Source organism: Salarias fasciatus, chromosome 7 (assembly GCF_902148845.1).
Source record: "Salarias fasciatus chromosome 7, fSalaFa1.1, whole genome shotgun sequence".
Classification (NCBI taxonomy): Eukaryota; Metazoa; Chordata; class Actinopteri; order Blenniiformes; family Blenniidae; genus Salarias; species Salarias fasciatus.
The window spans coordinates 29,612,254-29,628,124 of NC_043751.1; the positions used below are offsets into that span (position 1 = coordinate 29,612,254).

The window sequence follows — 15,871 nt, forward strand, 5'->3', positions numbered from 1 at the left end:
TAAGGTGTTGTAGAGACCAGCATGTCAGCAGCAGTAATTTAATGCATTCAAATGGCCCCTCTGGACATGAACACCACCGTCCAGGTGTCCAGAGGAAAAGGTCTGGTGATGGAAAACACAGCAGTGTGCGTCAGGACCGTGACCCGGGATGAGACCCCGGCTGGTGATGCTGTAAATGTGCAGAGTCCACATTCACAAGGCATTGATTTAGTATAGAAATACAGTAACGTTTTGTAACGCGCAGCATGTGTTTCCGGCTTTTTCCTTTCTTGATTATTCATTCCCACCACCATTTCATGGTATGCGGCTAATAGACATAAATAGGTTTCTCCCATGTCATGGTGGAGCTCACTTCCTGTCACCAGCTCGGGTGAAAGCGCACAATGACGAACGCCACCCACGTTAGCTCGCCAGCGGGCAGTCAGGCCAACAGGCAGGGTGACACGGGGGTCATTTGTTTCTGTCACGAGCGCAGAAATAGTCTCACGACTCCTCCTGGAGCGGACAGAGCCGGGCGAATCCATTGGCCCTGCAGACTGGGTGGGATGTGCTCTTGTTGTGATTACCTGCCTCTGCAGAGGAAGGCCTTTCTCTGAGGACCTCTGGAAAAATGCTCCTGTCTGCCAAGTGCCATGATTAGCACCCAGCCAGTTCCTGGGTCAGCTCAGAGGGCAAAAGTGTCTAGACCAGCCGGGGGATTTCCACAGGCGCTGTAATTATTACCGCTTCCAGCACGGCCTAACTCTCCGAGCCGCATTCCACCTAGCTGAGCGGTGCAGCGTCAGTGTGTTCAGCGTGTGTGTGTGTGTGTGTGTGTGTGTGTGTGTGTGTGTGTGTGTGGGGGGGGGGGGGGGGGGGGGGGGGGGGGGGGGGGGGGCAGACCTTGTGTTTTTACATATGGTTTGAATATTGTACTGGTAATGGCCTCCATTTTTCATCGCGTCATATTATTTGATGTGACTGGATGAAGAGATAGGAGGGTGGGAACCGTTCCACTGATAAGCATCTAATGTTAAATGAAAGAAGTAGTTGTTGCAGCTCTGTAAGAATCCACGATCGGCTATTCAAATTATTTATTCATTGACTAATTGCTGTTGTGCAGAAGAGGGGAAAAAAAAGCCCTTCTCCTCTACATTCAGCATTTGCCAGAAAAAGCACAAGCATGGTTAATGGTTCGGAACTATTGCTTATCTTGGCCATTGGCGCAACAAAGGCTATAATTATCTGCAAAATAAACTCACTTCCTTGATTGTTAGACAAATAATGCATAAAACAGTTCCAGATAAACCACGGTATAGCAAGCCTGGGTTGGGAAGGAGAAGCATTCGGGCCACCGGTGCTTGAAGACCACTTCATGGGTCTGCTCAGGAAGTTCTTAAGTTCGTTGGTTCTGCGTTTCAGTGCTTCATAAAATATGAGCACCTTATATAACCCATTATTATTTGAATAACACAGTTTTGTTTTGAGTGAAAAGAAGTGAAAAGCATGGCCGATGTTTGCTACCTGCCACAAATGGAGTTTTTCTCCTGTATGTCAGCACTATGCGTCTCCCAAGGACTCCTCTATATAGGCCCAGACATTATTTTTGCATTTTTCACTGAGGTGTACCTCCCACTCCTCCCACTCTCTCTGGCCCTCCTCCATGAGGGCCAAGAAAGCCTGGCACTCGCCTGAAGGTCCCAGCCAGTCCTGGGCAGCTGGGATCTGGGGGAGCTCCCTGCAGCTCTGCAGTGTGCTGGCAGCCCCTTTTTTCTCTTACCCCCGCCACTCTTAATTCCTGTCTTTTTACTCGCAGCCAGCCTCAGAATACAATACAGAGGAGCCTGTGCTGGAACACAGACACACACCCTTGGGCGTACACAACACATCCACACTTTTATAAGCCATTGAAAGAGACGGGACCAAAGGCGGAAAGAGGCGCAGACGCCTCTCAGATGCTGGGCTTGGCTTCATGTGCCACTTGACACAGACGGCTTGCTCACAAGATAACTGTTGTTTATTGTTTATGGAAGGACCCTCCGCCTCACTCCACGCTCTCTTCATCTGGAGACTCCTGAGGGCCACGGCCAAGAGCCACAGGGGAAAAGCAGAATCTCGGGATCTACTGTATGCATGCGAGAGTGTGTGTGTGTGTGTGTGTGTGTGTGTGCCACCATGTCCATGGGTCATGTCTGCCTTCATGTCCAGTGGGAATGTACCCTTATCGTTCAAACCTGGGGGGTGTTCTAAAGGCACCAGATTGAGCAATTGCTGTTTAGTCATCTGGATCGGTTCACTGAGACGAGGTTTAGAAAAACCACGTGTGCCTCTGAGATCTCGGTCACTTTAAAGTCTTTACTGGCAGGTGAGATCAGCATCCTCGCAGATTTGAGCAGGTCGACTCCATCTTCTGCGATGTGGTGTGATGCTCATGTTTCCACAGAGCGAGGTGTCTGGGAAGTCTAGGAGAACACACAGCTGAAGAGTCGTGTGGTCTTTGCTGTTACTAGTAGTAGTAGCGGTGGGAATAAAACCATATATAATGTATTTTTTTCAAGGTTCAGTTTATTGAGACAGAATATGTGGTTTTTATACTTGGACTAAAGTTGTCTACCTACCAATCCCGCAGGTGCTGACAGAAACATGTCGCTCCCTACCATGTTCTCAGTGGTTAAAACCAACAATAACAGAAAATTTCCACGCTAGCAGGGCATGAACGTAATTATTCCCAAGTGTAATTTTATTTAAAGAACTGTCTGCAGCTCTTTTCCACATTACCTCAAAACGTTACCTTGTGCAAACCATGTTCAGTTTTATGCAGTTTTCTTTGACTTCCCATCACACCCACCTTTTACATTTGGACGAGTTACAGACGGAGACTTCAGTGAAACGACCACGGCTGAAGCAGACTTACTCCTTGTCGCCAACGGACTCACTTATGATAGTGTGCGTTCGTTTAGTGTTTTTTTTTCTTTCAAGCAGACATCACTGCTAAGTTAATGTACTGTGACAACACATGATCTGACTTGATGAAAATAAGTATATAGATAACCAGACACAAGTGTGTGAAGCCTCTCTTTGGAATTTGTCAGGTATTTTGAGATGTCTCTTCATTCAAATTTTACTAATTTACTTAAATAGGTGCAAGATCATTATGTTCTTGAATTTAAATGTGATCACTTGCTCCTAAAGTTTTGTTTCTGGTGTTAACTAAAACTTTGTCACATTTTTTTCTTCTTGATTGCTGATTTTAGCTTCATGCCTTGTGACCTTTTTAACAACATCCTGAACCTCTTGCTTGTCTTAAATTAAGTCTTTTTTTGGGGTTTGTTTTATACATCGCTCACGCCTTGTGATTTTTTTTATTTTACAGTCTATTTTCAGTTTGCGTAAACTTGAGAAGCTCACAGCCTCTCTGGCTTTAATACATCCTGCCTTGACCTTTCATCAAAATGTGAAGCTGGTCGGAAAGAGGCTGCAGCTGGGCTCTTATGGGCCATGATGGCAATCGAGCGTGAATAGCGGGGTAGCCCTGGGCACTATGAAAAGGTCCTGCTGACGACTGTACCCACAGGGTCACAGCCTCTCCATGCTGCCCGCAACAGCGAGCGAGAGTAAACAGGCGTAATAGGGACAGCCCAAAAGACACTTGGACTGTGTTCTTGTAAATAATTGCATTCATTGTTCTCGGCCACTGTTGGTTATGGTCACAAGCTGTTTGGTAGGCCCCTGTCTGTCTGGTGCTCACCATGGGCCCGGTGTCAACTCCTCTACCCCCAAAGGGAGCAACTTGTGCCAGGGGTGAGGATGCCAGCTCCCTGACCCAGTGGCCCTACGTCTGACGTGCCCACGCCAGGAGCAAACAGTCCCCGGGCCAGCTCGGAGATTCAGGGCGTGCTGTGCGCATGCTGCTCCACTGTTAAATAAAGCTGGTTCAAAGAGCACATTCCTGCCCCCAGCCCAGCAGCGGAATAGCAAGCTCTCTCGCTTGTAGTGTCAAAGCACCAGATTGTTTCATTTTATTGCTTTGCCTTTATCTCGGCTGACTCTGCTACGATCTGATTGGATGCAGCATGTTATTAGACTCTGTTGTGTGCTGTGGGAACAGCAGATGGCCTATTTGGACCAGATTACCTGTGCTCCTTATCTTAAGTGTAGAATTCATTCCAAGTGCTCAGATGTTTCGAGAAAGCTTTTTCTGCACATTATGAATGTGGTGCACTGTAATTGAACTTGTCTTGAAGTTAACACCCACGTACACTGGAAACTTGTAACAGCCGGGGAGAGAAAAATACATGTAAATGATGTACTATATTGTATTGATTGTAATATAAAATAGCAGTTTTTACCTACATCAGATACTGAGTGGACTGTATGGAAAAACCAAGGGTTGATTCAGCATAGGTGGGTTGTAAAACTCAGAAAAACCCATGGCGTGATATCCAGACCTCCAGCTTTCTGGTGTTTTCATGTGTTCATCCCTCCTTATGAAGCCACTGCCATTTAATCCAAAACTGTGACTCTAGGAAGTTAGACCTTAGCTTGGTCCAGTTTCTCACAAGTTTTAAATGCATCAACTTGCAGGGCATCATTTTCCATGACCAGTGAGCATGAAGACAAAGGGAGCACCACTTTTTCTAGGCGACAATTTTCTTCAGTACCTTCGTGTACTCGTCAAACTATCTTTATCTACGTTTGCTGCCTGATTTACTCTTTAGAACCGAGCAGTCAACCCCACTTTTCTCTGAGATTTTACAGAGTTATTGGAGAAAAACTATCAATGACGTATTGAATGTTGTATTTTCTTTTTCTGCTGTTCCCTTCGCCATGTTTGAGTTGGCATGTCACTCTCATCAGCTGCATTGCGGCTTGACCTATGAGAGTGTTTGAGCTCAAACTTATAAAAATGCAAAGTGCTGCCAGCTGCTGTCAGATTTGCTACATTTGCGCTGAGCCACAGTTTGACTGGCCACCGTTACATGCTGTTCTCAATTTGGAATTACTTTTTTCTGAATTAAATAATTGAGATTTATATTGATTAACTTCATATTAACATGGGTAAAATGAAGGATTAAATCCGCTTTCTCGATGGAGGTTTCGGACCGTTCTAATTGGACAGAGGTGGACATGATGTAGTTACGTCTACCGGAAGTAAACAGACTCCGGTGCCGGCAATTTTTTTTTGCTCTTTCTTTCTCCATTAACTTTGATGCTTCAGCTTTAAAAAGCCAGCATTGTTACGCTTTTGTCCATCTGCTCTTTTCATGATATCCATTCTTGAAAGACTCCCATGAAATAAATCGCATTCGTACGAGTTGATGGCTTTCCGCGGGCCGCCATCTTGGAACATTGTGTCATCTCGAGGGTATGAACATGCGCAGAACGACCGAAATAAAGTCATGTTGAATTTACATATAATTCCTCTCTTGATTGAGAATAAACTGGCCGGTTTTCAGGTTTCAGATTTCAGGTGTTTACATGGTCATTTTGAAGCGTATTTGACTTTTATTTGGCTTTAGAGAGGGATTTAAAGTCCCATGTAAACACACCCACTGGAGCTGAACCAAAGTCTTTGCATCGTTTCTACATTTTCAGTTTCACATTTACACGTCAACATTTTGAAAACCATGTCCATTTACGGTAACGGCAGAAACACTGAAAGCGATGTTGTTTTCCTGCAGCAGCACTCGGTGGTGCTGTTTGTTTTTGAACCCACAGAGACGTGTCTTTAGAGAACAATGCTACATTAACATTGACATTATTGAGGACACAGACATTCGGATGGACAGACAAAGTTTAATTGTTGTCCAAGTTGACTGTCCTCCAGAAAACTACCAAGTGACAGTAGAATATTGCCTGGGAGCCATGACACTCTGGAGGCCGCCATTGTTGTTATGGTCCATCTTTATCTTGTAAAGAAGACAATTTTGCTACGGCCATCATGTGCAAGAGCAGTAGCAGCATTTCAGAAAAGTTGTGTTTTCCCCCATCTTCAGAGCCATAGCATTTTGAAGGAGTTCCATCTTGAGAACCATTTCTGAAAAGTTTTGCTGTTTCACTTGAAAACGGCCAAAGTGTCGCGTTCAGACCTGCTCCGCTGCACTCAGCCCGGTCATCCTAAAGATGGCAGGTATAAAAGCATCCCAGAATAAAATAAAACCAGAAGATCTTGCGTCGAGATTTGATATTTCTAGACTCGGCTTGTCTCAAGTGACGGCTGGGAGACTAACGGTGTTATTGCTTCTAAAACGAAGCCCACAGGAACAAGCGTGGGAAAAGTCGCCGAGCCCAACACGGCCTCATGTGCAGCCTGTAATGATAGAAGCTCAATGACTTCATGAGTGCGGGGCTCTGTTCGCAGTGTTGTGCATCCCCTCAGAATACCAGTGGCTAAGTGGAACACACAGGCTGAGCACGGCAATGGAAGGCAGATGCTCTCGGGCTGTTCCCTGCCTTCCAAGACTGAGCACTTCTCTTTTTCCCCCCTCTGCTGATAGTTTAGAGACATTAAGTAAGGGGCCTCCTTCCACGAGGGTGATGTCCTGATTTTACTGTATGGTAAATGTCAGAAAGTAAATGCAGGCCCGAGCAACAAAGTGGAATTGGATCTAATCTGCCCCAGGCCACCACGTTTGATCTGCACCCACTTCATTGCAGCTCCCCACATTCTGAGTGTGCCGCACATTCAGGATGTTATGGTATTTTGTCGTATAATAACCTGACGTCACAGGGGAGGAAAACAGATTTCATATGTTGCGTGACATTATGAAAACTCTGGGTCATGCATCTATACATTCATCCTCATCTTGTCTTTGTTACTGCCTGTAGGACTCCGTCTTTTTTTTTTTTTTTTTTTTTAATTAACTTCCTGTAAAAGCAGTAACCAGGTTCGTATAATAAGTTTGTTTCTTTTTGCTTTCATATTGTATACATTATCCCACTGAGTACTTGCATCTGTGGCACATTCCTGCACTGCAAAGAGAATTGCAATTTCTATCCCAGCAGCTGGAATTTGATACAGAGCCTGGATTTAATGGAGTCTTTATATGACTCTTGAGATCATCCTGTTGCAAATAACTTGCGCTCCGTGTGTATTGCAAGAGTAATTGTAGGTGGGGAATGTTTTATTCAGGTTTGACTGAGGTCAATTATTCCGCTGCAATAGAGCACAGATCAAAGTCGGAGGGAACAAAAAACTCTTTGGCCTACAGGTAGTACAGCAGTTAAGCTGGAAGTATAAAACACCCACACCACACACACACATTCAGTTTCCCAGTAAGTGGATGATCCTCAAAGATGTGAAACCTTAACCACGTTGCATGTTGGTTTTGATCATGTGCTTGAACATCAGGTGATAGAACCAAGAGAGATAAAAAATAGAAAATGGAAAATTCTTCTGTACCTCTTCAGTGACATTGGACACGAAGTCAGTCTTGTGAAACACACCTACACACTCTTATGTTTTCTGTTTGCTTTTTTTCCCTTGACTTCCCTTCCCTTCACCTATATAAGAAAAATTGTCACATTACCTCAAGATTTAAAGAGAGACAGCATTAAGAGTACAATAATCACCACCCAGCATTGATCCAAACAGGTTTCATCTGATGATATTTAAAGGCCATTCAGGTCAAACAGCAGAACGCTCACTGAACAGGAACGGCGTTCAGTTTGAAGTAAAACCAGAGAAACAAAGACGATAATCAAGTCATTCCACAAAGCGCCATAGGAGGCTAAATGCACGTCACGCCGGATAAGGACACAGTAAATGAGCATCTGGTTCAAATTAACACTAAATAATCATAAAAAAGTTTGAAGTTATTAGGAGGTTTCACTGTGCCAAGTATGATTAGTTTGTTTCTTTCTTTTCTTTTTTTAAATAAAAGATGAAGGCGTTTAGCACACTGCACTTTAACCAGCGCACCATATATTGATTTTTATGTCTCCGCCTCACTCACACCCTTTGTAATTCTCTCCATCCCACCTCAGCAGTACGTCTCCTGGTGTGGTTTCCTCAACCTCAACCAAGCCCATTGAATAATCTTTTAGGAGACGTGCTCTCCTGCTTTACAAGGCAGACTGCTGGTTTGGAATTTAGCGCTTTCATTCACCCTTATTGTGATTTAGTGATAGGAAAAGTTTGAAAAACTGTTTGTGAATGACAAGAGCTCAGAGACATGCTCTGAATATTTTCTGCATCATTCTTGAAAGTGCACATTTCGAAGCGGTGTGCAGCACATGGTCCAAATGCTACGCTTTCCTATACTTCCTTCCGAGCGATGCATAATCTTGTAACTCCCGTTCACATCCGTTTGCCCCCTTCCACTGGAACCAGAAAATCAATCTGCTGCATAAACGATGTCAAACAAGGATGTAGAGTCCGCTCTGCCCCGTCCGAGGAGGGCCAGACGTGATTGACTCAAGATCGCCGCTCGGCTGCTTGGAAGTACGGTCTCAATTACTTAGCTCCCGCAAACCCCTGAGTTTATACACACACACACACATACACATGTGCACACAGGCATGTACTCACATTCCCAGTTCACCAGTTAAATTAAAGTCAGATTACCATCAGTGCATCCTAAATGCACTTTTCAGTAAATACAGCTCTGCTTCCTCAGCCTCAGTCTGTTCACATCCCCCACTGGGAAAACCCCTTCACAACGCCGCTTTCCACGCTACTTCCTAACTGATCCGGCCCGTTAAAGGTGAGGCGAGGTGGATGGCGATGGCGGAGCAAGGGAGTCATACGCGACTGAGGCCGCTGAGGGTCTGATGTGGCAGCCATTAGCGCACAGCGTCAGTGGAAGCGTGGAGGCACACGTGGGGTGTGCAGCTTGAACAAATAAGGCCCTCTGTGTTTTGGAGTGAATACCCCTGCTGCCTTATTACCAGTTTGAAGTGTGGTTTGCTGGCGATGACATCAATGACAAACAGAGCGCTCTGGTTTCCTCTTCAGGGATGGAAACTGCTGCTTTGAACTTAAACAACTTCTCCATTCATTCCTTATGGGACCTAGACACTAGGAACTTAGTCCTGCATAATCTGCATGAAAACCAGGACACTGCGTTAAAACGTGACCATCGAAATGCGTCAGAATAGTGATTATAAAGTTTTTGTGGTTTTACCAGCTTGGTCAGAATTGGCCAAATTGAGCCCGTTTCTCCTTTTGAAGCCAAAAATCAATAATCAAACAAACAGGATCCTTTTAATGACTAAGCTGTTACAGGTCAGGGAGAGTTTTGTCCCAAATTATTTCAAGAACTTATTGCGACTGACATAATTGCTTTCAGGTGTGCAGTGGGTAGCAGTCCCGCCTCACTGTGAGAATATTCCTAATTTGAGCAAAAATTGGGATTTGCCTGTTTCTACTTATGCTCGCTTCTTCCAGCTTCTTCCAAAAACATGCATTTGAAGCAAATTGCTGACTTTAAGTTCCTGTAGGATGGACTGTGAGTGTGTACTTGTCTGACTGTCTGTGTTTGCCCAGCGAAGAGACTAAAACAAGCACCGATGAGATAATTTTGGTTGTCACATTTAGTTTTTTCCTCTACATGTAGCTTTTTGCTTCAAAACACAAGTTCGAATTTCATAAATTCTGACATGATTTCTCCTAAAATGTCATCAGCTACCGCTTTATTTTTCAATCATATAATGTGTATCAACAGAGACTTTGTGAAAGAATAATTAGTTTTATAGTTTCAGAGTAAGTCATTTTTCATGCTGACTAGAGCAAATTTGCAGAGTCTTGTCGTGCACATCCTTGGCCTGCGTTTGTGTCCGTAGCTGGTTTTAATGGCTGCTGGCTGCAGCTCAAAGCTTGCGTACAGGTATGCGAACACATCAATCTGTCTGTCAATATCATGCAAAGAGAGTGAAACTTTGCATATCCAAGAATTTCATCCTTGTGATTTAACCATTTCGGCTGACATTGTTAGAAGATTATATAAGAATGTAAACTGCTAACTTCACATCTGATCCCTGAATGTTTTGTTTGAGTTACAACATGTGAGTACAGTACTCCTCCACTCTCTTCACTGGGAGTGAATACAGTCCTCTGGTACACTGAGCTTTCTTATGCAACCTGCTCCAGTGTTCAAAGGCTGCTGAGTGCCCTCTCCTGCTTTGTCAGGCTCACACAAGGGTTTATCAAGTGTATGGTGGGAAGGCATGACGCTGGAGGACTTTGGAAGTGAATGCTCATGTGCCTATGCAGCAGGTTTGCCTTTGTGTGTGTGTGTGTGTCTGTGTGTGTGTGTGTGTGTTGCTGTGTATAGGGGGCGTGTGTGTGAGATGTGTCTGCATCCCGGTGCGCATTGTGTTTTGCGTTTGATTACATGTGCGCACTTGTGCTCTGATGTGCATGCATGCATGTGCTTTCCTCTGTTTTCCGACTCAGGACTTTGTCCTCTGATAGGTGTGCCAGCCAGTCAGCTGAGAGAGAGAGGGGAGAGAGAGAGAGAGAGAGAGAGAGGAAAACAAGATCTGAGGGAGGCCATGGTGTTAGAACTGGGACCAAAGACGAGAGCGAAAACACGGGAGAGCCCGAGTGAATGAGAGATAGCGGCCAATACAGAAAAGTGGCGCCGGGCCGCGGCGTGTGTTGCTTTGAACACCGTTCCAGATGTTTGTGCATTACAAATATCCCAAACAGAGCAGAACAGGTGCAAACAGGACAAGACTCGATTTTAGTTGATAACAGGTTTTATTAATCCCGTGACGTTTATTCAGTCCGTCTTTGATCTGACTTCCACAGATGAAAAGAAAAACGCCTGTGCCTGATTCTCAGCTGTCACATAAATCAATCAATCCATTTTGAAGTAAAAATCCCAAAATGGAGTCACTGATGATCATTTTTTAAAATTGTTTATTCTTAATTGCGGTGACTTTGTATGGCTTCACCGCACTGATTGGATGAATGTGATAACAGGTGGGAGCCGCTGTGAGACAGACTTATTGCCCTGCCACCCACGCTGTTGACAAGGCAGGGTGCCTGATGACGTTTGCCGTTAGGTAAAGTACAAACAGTAACGGCACTGACCGACCCGGGCACTCTTTGAACTCCAAATGAATTGCGGGTCTTCCCAGCAGCTGTTCAGAATGACCTTACCCCAGAAAAATCAATCGGCACAAACATACTGGGAAAGGCTGGCATAATGGAGCGGCGCAACAAGAAAGCAAGCGCGTGTGTTGTACACCGGTGTGGTCTGGTCCGGCTCGCTGGGGAAACGGGGATCTTTCCAGAAAGTCTCTTGATGTTTTTGACACATTGTCACCGTTCACCGTCGTCCTCCCGTCCCTTTTCAAAAGGCGTCTTTTTCCACTGACCCAAGTTCAACAGATTGGACTAGTGGACTCATCCCAGTGGAAAACTCTCCCACAAACCAGACAAACATACACCAACAACCGGGTGTCAAGGTGTTCTTTTCAATGATTGAAAGGTGCCATTGCACTTGTTAACCCGTCTCTCTCCCATCCAAGCCCAACCACGGGGCTGCAGGCGACAGGGCGATGCGGCTCCAGAAGCATCAGGCACATGCAGGACACCACACCACTGTCTGCCAGGTGGCCCCACCCACTTGGACACCAGGCAGGACACACACACTGGCTGTCTGGCTGTCTGGCGTTGGGCTGGCAGAGCCGCGCTCCCGGCTCCTCTGTATTTTAATGTTTGTATTTTTCGACGCTGCCTGCTGCTCCCTGTCTGTCACATTGCTCGCCTGCTGCCCTGGTGCCTGCAAACGTGGGTCGAGGTGTGTGCTGGTTATCTCCTCCTGGAAAAGCAGCGCCCTTGTTGCTTCATATATCCCAGCTCTACTGACCGGCTATCGATAAGGCTAATGTCTCCGATAGCTACCAAGCTTTCAAGTCGCGGCACAAAACAGCCGGCTCCCTTTTATGTTGTTTTCCCAAGCCAAGGACAGACAGGCCTCCCTACAGGACCGAGCTGGCTAATCAGTAATCGCTAACTTGCTGAGCCCAGCAGTGCACTTCAGATGGGCTGCTTTCCATCCCCTCTTCTCCGTCATCTTCTCTCTTCGCTTCCTCTGCTTCTTCTATCTCTTCCTCAGACTCTAAAGTGCTCGATGACAGGGATTTTTTTTTTTTTTTTCCTTTTTCCTGCTTGGTCTTTTTTCTTCCTGGTTTTCTGTCACCACTCACTTATTTACACTACTTCCTCCCTCGCTCCCTCCATGAACTCTCTTGTTGTAATTTGCTCCTCCGCTCATCTTCGTTCCTTTCTGTCCTGCTACCGATGAATCAAGATACAGAAGGGGTGGTGTTGGGGGGGGCGGGGGGGGGGGGGGGGGGGGGGGGGGGGGGGTGGGGGTCGAGAGGTTTCTGGTCTATAACTGTGCCACGGACACATGGTGTTATATTAAAACATTAGTACCACTATATGACTTTATTTAGGACTTGCCAAAGAAAATGGATTAGGTGACAGCAATGGAACAAAAGCGGAATCCTCTTCAGCCGCCCTGACTGCGTTTCTACTTTCACAGCCAACTGCCGCAGCTCCTCTCCAAACTTCAGCTGAGCGGCGGATGGCTGGCCGCGCCTGGCCTCCTGTTCAAGCCGCTCCCTCCCCTGTCCCTCCGAACAGCCTCGCTGCTTCTATGTGCAATCCCATAATCTGCTGCTCTCACCTGCGACACATACTGCTGTTAGGATTTGGATAAGCATCAAACTAATGAAGCCGGATAAATGGCTGGAACCACTTCAGCTTTATTCATTGTTTTGGATTGATCTCAGTTCCGTTTCTGCTTTTGTCGTAATGTTTGTTGATGTAAGACACTTCTGTTTTGTGTTAGTTTCTACACAACAGCACTTGGGCAAAGTTAGCAGTTTTACTTAAAATAAAAAGGAGAGGAGAGACGAAGTAAGGCTCATTTACACAATGTTTCCAGTTGATATGGATCATTTTGGCGTTCTCTTTTAGAAAATAACAGCAACGTTTGGAAACAATGTCTGATGACACAGAAACTGCAGAATCACTTTGAAAGATGCAGTCGGACAACAGAGACAGATGACGAAGTTTGATTGGTGAAATGGTCGAGTAAACAGGGCCTAGATGTTTAAAAGTGTAACTTGTGAGGTTAAACTTGATTTCCTGTCTTGATTAGGACGTCTGTCTGGTGTGAGTGTATTGGCACTGTCAGTAACACTTCCTTTATTTAAACCCAGTTTTAAAGTTCAGCTGAAGTTGTATGAATTAGCTGAACGTTGAAGGATTGTGCCCCCGATTCACTGAGATCCCGCATGCAGCCGAAATGTGAGAATGTGGAGAAAGGTATCAAATATGTCGGGATTTTACAACAAATAAATCTGAATCCCGCTAAAAGATTAAATGCAATATGGAACACTTTGCAACTCAGTGGTGCTTGTGCTGAAATGAGCTCCACATATTACATATTACACATATTATATTGGCCTTTTCTTAGTCACGCAGTACACTCCCCTCACTTATTTCATTTTGTTGTTTGTTATGTGCGACTGAGGGTAGTCAGCAGCTAAGTAAAAGGTAGTGAATACACACTGCTTGACAACAAATATACTTGTACACAAATGACAAAAGGGAAAAAATAAATGAATTACATATAGAAATGCTCTGCTTGTCAGATTCTCATCAGTGCCAGTTCTTTTTTCTTTCTTTTTTTTTTTCAATACTTAAACTAAAGATCTTAACAGGAAAAGTTTATGATATACCTCACTTCTGTTCATATAAGCTGAAAACAACAATCCAGTGTATTTCACTGGTGTCTAAACAGAAGTCTTTCCCTTTTTTGAGTTTATCATTTATCAGTTGCTGTTACATTTGCATTGGTTTTATAATAAACCAGAATTTGCATGGCGGTGAAGTAATGAAGTCGCGTCTCAGGGTGCGTCCACACAGCAGCGGCTCACGTTCGGTCCAATCCAAGCAAACCCGGGCACGACTGACTTGTAAGCTCTGTTTATGTGTCGAGGTCTGCACCCTGCCAAACGAAAACCTGGTGCGCTCTGAACAAGCCGACCGAGACCTCTGGAAAAGCAGGTTTCAGTCCATTCCAAACAGTTCTGGTCAGACTGAAGTCTGAACACAGCACAGACCAGAGACCTCAGAAAGGATCAAATACAAACTCTGACAAGTGCTGAGAGCTCCGCCGTGAAGTCATTCAGACTTATTAAGCTCCCTGCAAGTTTTCATTTGTTGAGAATACTTCCATAATATGCAGTGTTTAGACTTCACACAGAAGATACTTACTTTGCTCACTTAGGTGACTTTCTTAAGGTTGCCAAACAAAAGGAGTAATTACAGCATAAACCAGTTTAAAAGGCTGCAACGTTGACGACTGACTCCCAGGTATTGAGAGCTCGCAGGCCGACCCCACTGCTAACCCACAAAACTAGTTCACCAGCTGGCCCCGGTGCATTGTAGGGTAGAGGAAATGACCTCAGTGACGAGGAACGTGTTATCGGCGGCACGCAGGACATCCTTCATACTGTAATGTCACCGCGCGGCGTGGCGGCGGGGAGATAATGGTGGTCCGGCTGACACCCGTGGCAGGACAGTGGACAGTGTGCAGGCTGAGGACACGCTCCGTCTCCGTCTCCGTCGCCGCAGCCGTCTGGACTCAGTCTGTCACATTTTCTCTCACACATACCGGCATACTGTAATTTGTTTTCCATGCAATCTTTTTTTTAAAGCATGTGTAGCTGATTGGCAGGTGCAAAACATTTGCTTTCACACAGGAAGGTCGGACTACTCTTTACAGTCAGAAAACTGTTTGAGTTTTCGTTTATTTTCTTTAAAGTAATCTTGGTTGTAACTTATTTAAATAGATGATGTCTGTCATTTACATAATCATACTGTACACTATATCCCATGTGTTCAATGCATTTTGGGTGAATAATTTCCCTGCATTTAACCCATCCTGTTGATAGTTAACCTTAAGCCAAGGCGAGTTTACTTTTGTACACAAAGCAATTCAAAGGGATTCACAAAGAGGAAGAAACACACAAAATTACATTCAAATCATAAAAACGAGACACAGGAAAACGAAAAGACTAAAGGCAATTAAAAAAGGAGAATAAATAGTTAAGAAATGTAAAATGAAGTAAAATGAAGTGTATTAAGCATCTGCTAGTTAGCATCAACAGTTTTTACTTCTATTTCTACAATTTGTCAAAACATGTATCTAAGTTCCTCTTCCTCACTTTTTCCAGTTTGTGATAATTAGATATTCATGACAGTCATGTAATATGAGGTTGAAATCGCATTGCTGTTTATATGTTTTGCTCCTTTGCTCTGGAAAAGCGTGTTTTCCTTCCGTTCAGTTCAACGGATTAACATCATGAAAAACCATTTAAAATCAATTAATGTGTATTATGTAACAATGAATGCAGAGTACATTATTTTGTTATTATTTAGTGATGCAGTGGAGTAAATTACTGTGGAACAAATCTTTTAAATTAGCCCAGGATGAAATATGTCCAATTAAGACATGTTTTCATGTTAAAAATGTAGATAAAGCTGTGATTTTCTTCAGTGTTATGCCTTTCAACACATTATGTTTCAGTGGTACATACAGGTGTTTTACATGAACTTTAAAATATTGAAATTTGCTTCAATATTGCTCTATGGTGTGGTATTTCAGCGTATATCCAGGGTTTGGAAGTCAAATTTTACAGAAAACATACGATGATGGACTGGCGGTCTGTCCAGGGTGGACGGACGAGTGAATGGATCACATTCACGTGGCCACTGTCTTCCATATTAAACATATCTATACAGAGTGGATAAATAAGTCAAATATTTCACCCATACAGAAATAAAACCAGAATAATGTAGAAGAAAAGCAGCTGATGTGAAAGCGGCGCCTGACTGTTGTTGCATGTTTCACATTAAATACAG

The 15,871-nt window shown here is 44.4% G+C and overlaps 1 protein-coding gene across 1 annotated transcript in view; it reads left to right on the forward strand.

The window, feature by feature from the left end:
- Positions 1 to 15,871, forward strand: part of ccnd2a (cyclin D2, a) — a 157,838-nt gene that overhangs the window by 56,772 nt on the left and 85,195 nt on the right. The window lies entirely within an intron of this gene.